The 8,735-nt window shown below is 37.6% G+C and overlaps 1 protein-coding gene across 1 annotated transcript in view; it reads right to left on the bottom strand.

Annotated features, from left to right (window-relative positions):
• chst8 (carbohydrate sulfotransferase 8) overlaps nt 1-5,348 on the bottom strand; it is a 185,792-nt gene extending 180,444 nt beyond the window's left edge. Inside the window, exon 1 of the mRNA XM_039684044.2 lies at nt 5,152-5,348. The gene's annotated coding sequence lies outside the window, so the exon portion shown is untranslated. The remainder of the gene's footprint in view (nt 1-5,151) is intronic.
• Nucleotides 5,349-8,735: the final 3,387 nt, after the last annotated feature.

The raw sequence follows: 8,735 nt of genomic DNA on the forward strand, positions 1-8,735 counted from the left end.
AGAGTCATTAAATCATGTTTAATCTGGACTTCTCTGTGCATGCTCTTTAAGGTGGTGACCATAGACCTCCATTATATGACTGACAGACAAGAACGGTTTGACCTAAAAATATCAAAATTGAAAATACTGCGAAATCAAAGACACCTCTATCTTGGATGCCCTTGAGGTAAGATAAAACATACCAAAAATTAATTTCAAAGTGAACTATCCCTTTAAGTACAGAAAAAAAAGATTTTTTTTTTTTTTTTTGCACTAGTTATTTTCTAAGTTCTTTTTATTTTATTCAGTGGTCCATTCAGACTCGTGGGAGAATCATGATCCCAAAAATATAAACAATGATTGTTAATTTCTCCAGAATCGTGCAGCTCTACTGTGCAGAAGGCTAGTGTTCCAGTCGAACCGTTTCCCATAAGTGCCGATCAATAGTGTGTGGGCAGAGATTTCAATGGCCAGCAAAGGCCAATACAGCCTCAAACAAAACAGGACAGAAATATATCTTATTGCAAGCTGCAAAAAAACCCCATGCATTATTGGCTGTTCCTGATGTATACTCCCTTTTCATCATAAAATGCCATAATATGTCGTCCGCCCAGCCAGCGCTCCAGTGTGTTTGTAATGGAGCGTCACAATGAGCTGCTCTTGTTGTCTTTATCCGGCGCGTGGATGACTTTATTTGCAGCGGGAGGATTCATGTTGGTGTCAGGGCCACTGAGCCATCCATCTTTCTCCCGGAGAAGTGCAGAGATGAGTTGTGTCTTCTCCAATCCCGCGGCCATATATTTAACTCCAATCTCCGTCACCGCCCCGCGAGCTTGGAGGAGACCAATTTTCTATATTTCAGCCGACAGCTTGAAAATGAACATTAAATATTGATCGCGGGTTACGTGACAAGCGCCGGGATGCTGTGAACCCTCCGGTCAGCCGGATTTATTTTGGCCGGAGCTATTTTAGGCCGTGTCTTCCAGCGGTTTGAGGCATTATGAGTCGAGAGCTTTTCCCTCACAGTAATTCAGCCTTTAAATGTTTATCGGGTAAACATTTCTAAAGCAAGCAGTCGAGAACACGGGTGATCAATGGTGTTGGAGGACTCGGGTCGTTCAGCATTAGCCTAATAATGCACCGTAAAACATTATGAAACAGCAAGACCTAAGACTAATACAATCGTTTTCGTTTATTGAAATATTTCTGGAGAAAAAAATTATATATTAGAAAATATAAAACTTCGACTAAGTGAACTAAACTAAGTTTACTTCAACTAAGTAAATACTAAAATACTTTTAAGATGAAGTACTAAAATTACGAAAACTGAAATATAAATGAAAGCTAAATAGAAATATGAAACACACTCAAAGTTACTATAGCTTAAACTAAAATGTATAATATATATTATATTAAAAGTTAATTATATAAACAATTTATATATTTATATTAGTGCTGTCCAATCGAAAGTAAATAGTCAATTGTGATTTCATATTTTATTAAAAAAATATTTACGTTTATACCTTTAAATATAAATTAGTACTGTCAAATCAATTAATTGTGACTAATTACATCTAACAAAGGTGGGCTGGGCAACGATTAATCGCGATTAATCGCATCCAAAATAAAAGTTTGTGTTTACATAATATATGTGTGTGTACTGTGTATAATTATATTTTGTATATAAAAATTCACTCACATGCATGTATATATTTAAGAAAAATGTGTTAATATATACAATATTAATATATATATTTAATGTAAATATTTATGTATAAATATATATATAATTTATACATGCACATTTGTTTTTAAATATATACATGCATGTGTGTGTATTTATATACTGTGTATAATATGATACACACTACACATAAATATTTTATGTAAACACAAACTTTTATTTTGGATACGATTAATCGCGATTAATCGTTGCCCAGCCCACTTTTGTTAGATGCAATTAGTCGCAATTAATTGATTTGACAGTATTTATTTATATATAAATGTATAAACGTAAATTATATATATATATATAAAATATGAAATCACAATTGACTATTTTGCTCTTACTCTCATAATCTTTCAGCAAAATATAACAACTCACTTTTCCTCTGAAACAACTTTCCTTTTCGGCTGATGTCACGAATCCCAAAATGTTCACCTCAATTCCCTCCATCCACGCGGTTCACGATCCTGACGGATAACATTAAGCCTCTCCCTACACTTTCTTTCTGAATATCAAATGCATCTTATACAGAAGTGAAATGGATCGTGTCATGTTGGCATGTCTAAAATTTAAATACATGCAAATCAATTATAAACTACTTCACTAAAGCAATACTGCACTTTGAAAAGCATGTTGATATTGTTACTTGAACGATCAAACGTGGTAAAACACAGACCTCTGACACCAGCAGAGCAATAACTACATGCCGCTCCGCTCCGCTGCATAAATGATGCTTGTTCACAGACGCTTTATATCTTTGCATCTCATTTAAAAACAGAAGGTGATTTGTGTTGATCTGCCAGAGGCCTCGGAGCGCCCACTTAGTTCACTTGCTTGAACAACCGGCCCTGATTACGCCAATAACATTACTTATATCCTGTGCAAGCTGCATGACCGTGAAGCTCTGATCCAGATTCATAAATATGAAGATTTACTGGTTTGTCTCAAGCAGCGGCGATTCTTTCATCAAAAGATTATGCTAAATCGACTAACATTATCATCGTGAGCATGCAGAGAATTGTTAACCACTCATGTGTGATCAGGTCTTAAAATCCCCCATCAGAGTGATCTGATCTTAATAATATCATAAAATAATAGCCAATACTGTACATTATCAAAGAAATTGTTCTTGATCTTGACTTCATCCCCAGAACACCCCCTCGAAAACGAGATGATACATCTCAAGGGGTTAATCCTAATAAATTCTAATTAACATCGACTCAAACTGCAAACAACTACAACAACATGAATGTCCACATCGGCACTAGTATGTTTGATTCTCCAACGAATCATTTCGAGCCGGTTTGATCCTTAAACGAATCATTTCGATCCGGTTTGATTCTCAAACGAATCATTCGGAGCCATTTGATCCTTCAATAAATCATTTAGAGCAGGTTTGATTCTCCAACGAATCATTTGAGCCAGCTTGATTCTCCAACGAATCATTTCGAGCCAGTTTGATTCTCCAACGAATCATTTCGAGTCGGTTTGACCCTTAAACGAATCAGTTTGAGCTGGTTTGATCCTTAAAGGGATAGTTCACTTTGAAATTAATTTTTGAAATGTATATCTAAATATGTTTAGTGAAATCTCCATGTAAACAATGCGTGACGTAGACGCGCGAGAGATCACTTCCGGCCTAACGTCTGGAGACGGTTCAGTTCGGTTCAGTTGGACATCCGATTCAGATCAGTTCGACGGCTGTTAACAAGAGGTAAAAACGATATAAATACTGTTGGTTTTCTCACACAAACCGCTCGTTTCGTGTCTTAGGCCATCAACGAGTCATTAAATCATGTTTAATTTGGACTTCTCTGTGCATGCTCTTTGAGGTGGTGACCATAGACCTCCATTATATGACTCCGGTTAGACAGAAAAACACCGGTTAGACAGAAAAATGTCAAAATTGAAAATACACCTACATCTTGGATGCCCTTGAGATAAGCTAAAACATATCAAAAATTAATTTCAAAGTGAACTATCCCTTTAAACGAATCATTTCGAGCCGGTTTGACTCATAAACAAATCATTTGATGACGCAAAACCTTGCAAAGCCATGAGCAGGACCACCAACGAACGAATCAAACTTGGCAGAGTAAAAAGTCAGCTTTTGGTTGAGTTAGAATCGGCTCATTTGGTTCTTCTGAGTCTGATCTTTTTCATTTGTTCATTTCGAACAGATATTTTGTTCAATAACCCATCTGGACCTGCTCATTGGCTCATTCGGAGTCTGTGTGTTACGTCACGAACCCTGAACTAAAGTTTGATTCAGTTTGATTCTGTGAATCGAACGGTTACCAGATTAACGGCTTAAATGAATGATTCGTTCAAGAATCGAAGATCACTAATCCTCACAACTCTCATGAGTAAAACAAAGGGCAAATGGAAATTTGGGAATCTTCTAACAGGAATATATTTTAAGATAAAGATTTATTTGTAATACTTCATTATTAGTCAAATACTCCCACTCAATCAATTTGCAATAAACATAATTTTTAAAATAAATATCCCAACATTGGTGTTGCAAAAGCTAGTTTCAGATTTCGATGCTTTGCTCTGGTGTTTTTTAGACATGCTGTTTAAACTGCATGTCTGCACTGGCTGTAATCAGTGATGGACGAATCAAAGCTTCTAGAGACTCAATTAACACAATTGCTTTGCAAAATGAATCATTGTTTGAAGCACTTAAAACATCACAGGCTGATGGGACCTGCTGCTAAAAACGCTGTAAATGCAAAAAAAATAAAAAAAAAATAACTCAGCCCAAACACACTTTACAAATCAACTGCAAATGTAGTATGAAAGTGTATTGTATTAAATGTACTCCACGAATAAATAAATAATATCCAGGCCAGTATCATCCACCTTTTCTTCAGTATACACTCTCAAGTATTAAAATTCATTAAATTATTAAACAAATAACCCTACATTAGGCCTATAAAACAGACCAATATCAGGTAAAACCATTACCCTAGAAACCATTGTTGGAAACAGTATGACGCGTTCGATGAAATCAAGTGACTTGGCAAGTTTGATATAAGAAACGTTTAACATTTTAGAAATTAGTTTTTCTGTGGGTTTGTTATCAAAAGACAACAAATAGGAAAAAAACACATGATGATATCAGATGCACCAGCACACATCAGATTTTAAACTCAAAACACTTTTAAATTGGATTTGGATCAAGCATCACAAATGCAAAAATGATTAACAAAAAAAAAAACTAAGATTGGCAAAAATAAGTTATTAATTAAGTAAATATTTTAAAGCCTATATATGAACAAGGCCCAACGCAACAATGTCACAGTCACATGCAACAAATAGAAATAAGCTTTAGAGAAAAGTATTGATGTCATTAAAAATTCACATAGTTATTTTTATTTTAAACATGATGCCTTTAAAAAACAAGATGACAGAATGTAATGCATGAATTGATCGGTCCTTACCTCCGTTTACAGCCTGAGATGCAGGATACATCCAGTGCGATGGGATAAACACTTCCTGGAGGAATTCAATGAGTGTGTCCTGCTGAAACATATACCTTTCAGCTTTAAAATGAAATTAAACTGTTCACTTGTCCAAGGGTTTATTGAACGATCGAGGCACCGTAAATAACACCCCGACTGTTACACGGCTTTTTAAAGTAAATGCTGCTTGACCGAGACCGGCGAAACTACCGGAAGTAAGCGGGCGCCATTACGAGCGGACATTCGCCAGAAGTGGGTGAAAAATATCAAAAGGCAGGGATGGTTTTTGTTACAATAACAATTTTTGTTAAAATAACAATTATTTAATTAAATAAGTAAGAAATATAATAATTATGTAATATTGCTCAGCAAAATCTCCTCTCTAGCTATTTTTTTCTATTCAATAAACATGGTCATTGGCTTTCCTGAGCTAAATGTTACGTTAGTTCTCCTGCTGTAATATTGACCTCTTTCCATGGTTTAAAAACACTAATTGGACAATATTATGTAGGCTACTTTCTAGCTGTACCTTACCCTTGCCTTTTGCAATGTGAAAATGAGATAAATAATGGACACTTATGAAAAATATGAACTCGTTTATTTGGTGTAACGTTAATTCATTCATTTATTGTTGCCAAAAAATGGACAGATCTTTTTCTTCGTTTGCTAATTAATGTTAGCCTAGCTAGCTTGCCAAGCTATTTTCGAAAATATTCTGTAAGATCGTTTGTACCTTCATCTGTGACTGGAGGCCACTGTCTAACATCATCAACCCAACAAGTCATTCTGTGTGGCTGTAGCTGTCATCGAGGGTGCGTTGTCACGGATGTTTGTTTACATACCGGTAACTAACAGCTCAGTAATGGCGTCGCCACAAGATGGCAGCCTACACAGAACGCTCGTCGGATTCGTCAGGTGTAAACAACACAACACTGGTCCAGAAACACTTCCTGTTTCAGTTTCTAACTGTTTTCTTTATTTCACATGTAAAGAAAAAATCTTAAAGATGTTTGTTTAACTTTTTGATTCAGTTTTTTATATGTTATGTTGGTTGTATTTTATCCCAGCTTTTATGTAGTGTTAAAAAACCTAAACAGGAAGTGCTTCCAGTTTTGTTTACATCTTGCAAAATGGTCTATACAGTCTCTTTCTGATTTTAAGATGTTAAGATTTGGTTAAAGTCAACATTCACAATACTTCTTGTGAATAATGACACTCAAGTCTTTGTGAATAAAATCAAGAGCATTTTTCTTCTTGTTTAATGTTTTTTTCTAATGTAAAGTAGGAAAATGCTGTTTCGTGACTTTTGAGACACCGGAAAGAAGCTCATGCCAGTTTCGAGGGACTTTGTATCTCACACAGATGGTTGAGACGAGGCTTCAGCCGATCACGACAGAAGGGCAGCTGTGATCCACATGTTCTCAAACACCAGACTCATGCTTTACACCATAGAAGTGTCGACGACATGCTGCACGTGTCCAGAGGAGGCGGGGACTCTTGTGCTGCTGGAGATGCTTTAATATCAAAGGAGTCCTTGAGACTATATCAAAGCCAGCAGGCCCTCGTGAGCAACACTGAAGCAGACGCTCTCTCCTGCATGAGCGTGTGTGTGTCGACAGAAGAAACACGGTGAAGGTTGTTTGAGTTTTCTCCTGCAGTTTCCAGCGTGAAGACATCCGTCAAATGGCACGTTCACAACCAGCAGTCACTAGTGCAGATGACATGTTTACGTTTTGTTTGTTTGTGGTTGCCAGGGTGTTGCTATGTGGTTGCATCACTTTTAGAAGAAAAGATTCTATATAGAACCTTCAAGGGTTCCGTCATCTCATAAACATACTTTATCATGAGAACATGAAAAATGGATTAGGGCTGAGTTTTGATCACCTAAATTATATATTTAAAAGTTTTTTTTTCCCTCTTGCCTTAGAATAGTTTGAATGTAACTTGACACCCTTGCTTCATTTAATGTGTGGTTCTATGAATATGCAAATGAGCCCCGCCTCCACTCACTAACTCAGAGATCCACTGGTTGATGATCACATGTTGATCTGATTGGTTACACCAGCGATTTCAAAGCGTGTGTTTGAGACTGTCTTTGGTTCACTGCAGTTTTAAGCAGAAAATACTCTTATGAATTTACTGATGGTTTGTCTTAAAGCATATTAAAAACACCATTTAAAAGCTGGATTTTAACCACAGGGGGACGTTATGATATGTCAGTGTAACCCCTCCCACCCGGGTCCTACTCGCCCCGCTCCAAGCGGGCCTCGAACCCGGGTCTCCGGCGTGAGAGTCGGGCGCTCTAGCAAGGAGGCTAAAGACTGCAGCCTCTAGCGTCTGTCGCTAGAACGCCTATTGAGATCGGGGAGTGAGGTTTACTCGCACAGCAACTACTAGCTGGCCTCCGTTACACTCACCCCCCTAAACCTCACTCTCATCCGGGTCACGGCACCAATGTAACCCCTCCCACCCGGGTCCTACTCGCCCCGCTCCAAGCGGGCCTCGAACCCGGGTCTCCGGCGTGAGAGTCGGGCGCTCTAGCAAGGAGGCTAAAGACTGCAGCCTCTAGCGTCTGTCGCTAGAACGCCTATTGAGATCGGGGAGTGAGGTTTACTCGCACAGCAACTACTAGCTGGCCTCCGTTACAATAGCAACACCCTGGCAACCACAAACAAACAAAATGTAAACATGTCATCTCCGTTAAAGTGACATAGAACATAAAAAGTAATTTCAATTCTATAGACGAATCCGGCGAAACTACCGGAAGTAAGCGGGGCGCCATTACTGAGCTGTTGCTGGGTAGCGTTGCGCCATTGCCTCCTATTGTTTTAGTTGCAACTTGCGTCCACTGGAATAAACAGCCCGCGATTTACGACTGTCACTAACGTTACAACGTTATCCCTTGTATAATGTCGAGTGGGTAAACAGTTTCCGTTATAAATTGTTTCAATGGTGGCAGTAAAATTTCAATTTTGAAGAGAAAACATTGTGAATACCCCGGGTCGACTGCCCCTGTCTGGTGCCGTACGGTTTACAGATTTCCTGGGCGAGTGCAAGACGTGGACATTCGCATATAATAACAATTATTTAATGACATAAGTAAAAAAAATAAAAATAATAATAAATATGTGATATAGTGATCAGCAAAATCTCCTCTCTTGCTATTTTTTCTATTCAATTAACATGCTATGGTCATTAAATGGCTTTCCTGAGCTGAAAAGTAACGTTATGTGACATAATTGTTCTCCCGCTGTTATATTGACCTCTTTCCATGGTTTAAAAACACTAATTGGTCGATATTATCTATACTTTCTAGCTGTAACGTTACCTTACCCTCGCCTGTTGCAATGTGAAAATGAGATAAATAATGGACACAAATGAAAAACATGAATTTGTTTATTTGATTTCATTCATTTATTTATTTATTGTTGCCAAATGGACAGATCTTTTTATAGTTTCCTCGTTAGCAAACGTTAGCCTAGCTAGCTTGCCAAGCTATTTTCATAAATAACGTTAATCTGTAAAATCGTTTGTACCTTCATCTGTGACTGGAGGCCACTGCA

This window comes from Pimephales promelas, chromosome 10 (assembly GCF_988280905.1).
Source record: "Pimephales promelas chromosome 10, fPimPro1.hap1.1, whole genome shotgun sequence".
Classification (NCBI taxonomy): Eukaryota; Metazoa; Chordata; class Actinopteri; order Cypriniformes; family Leuciscidae; genus Pimephales; species Pimephales promelas.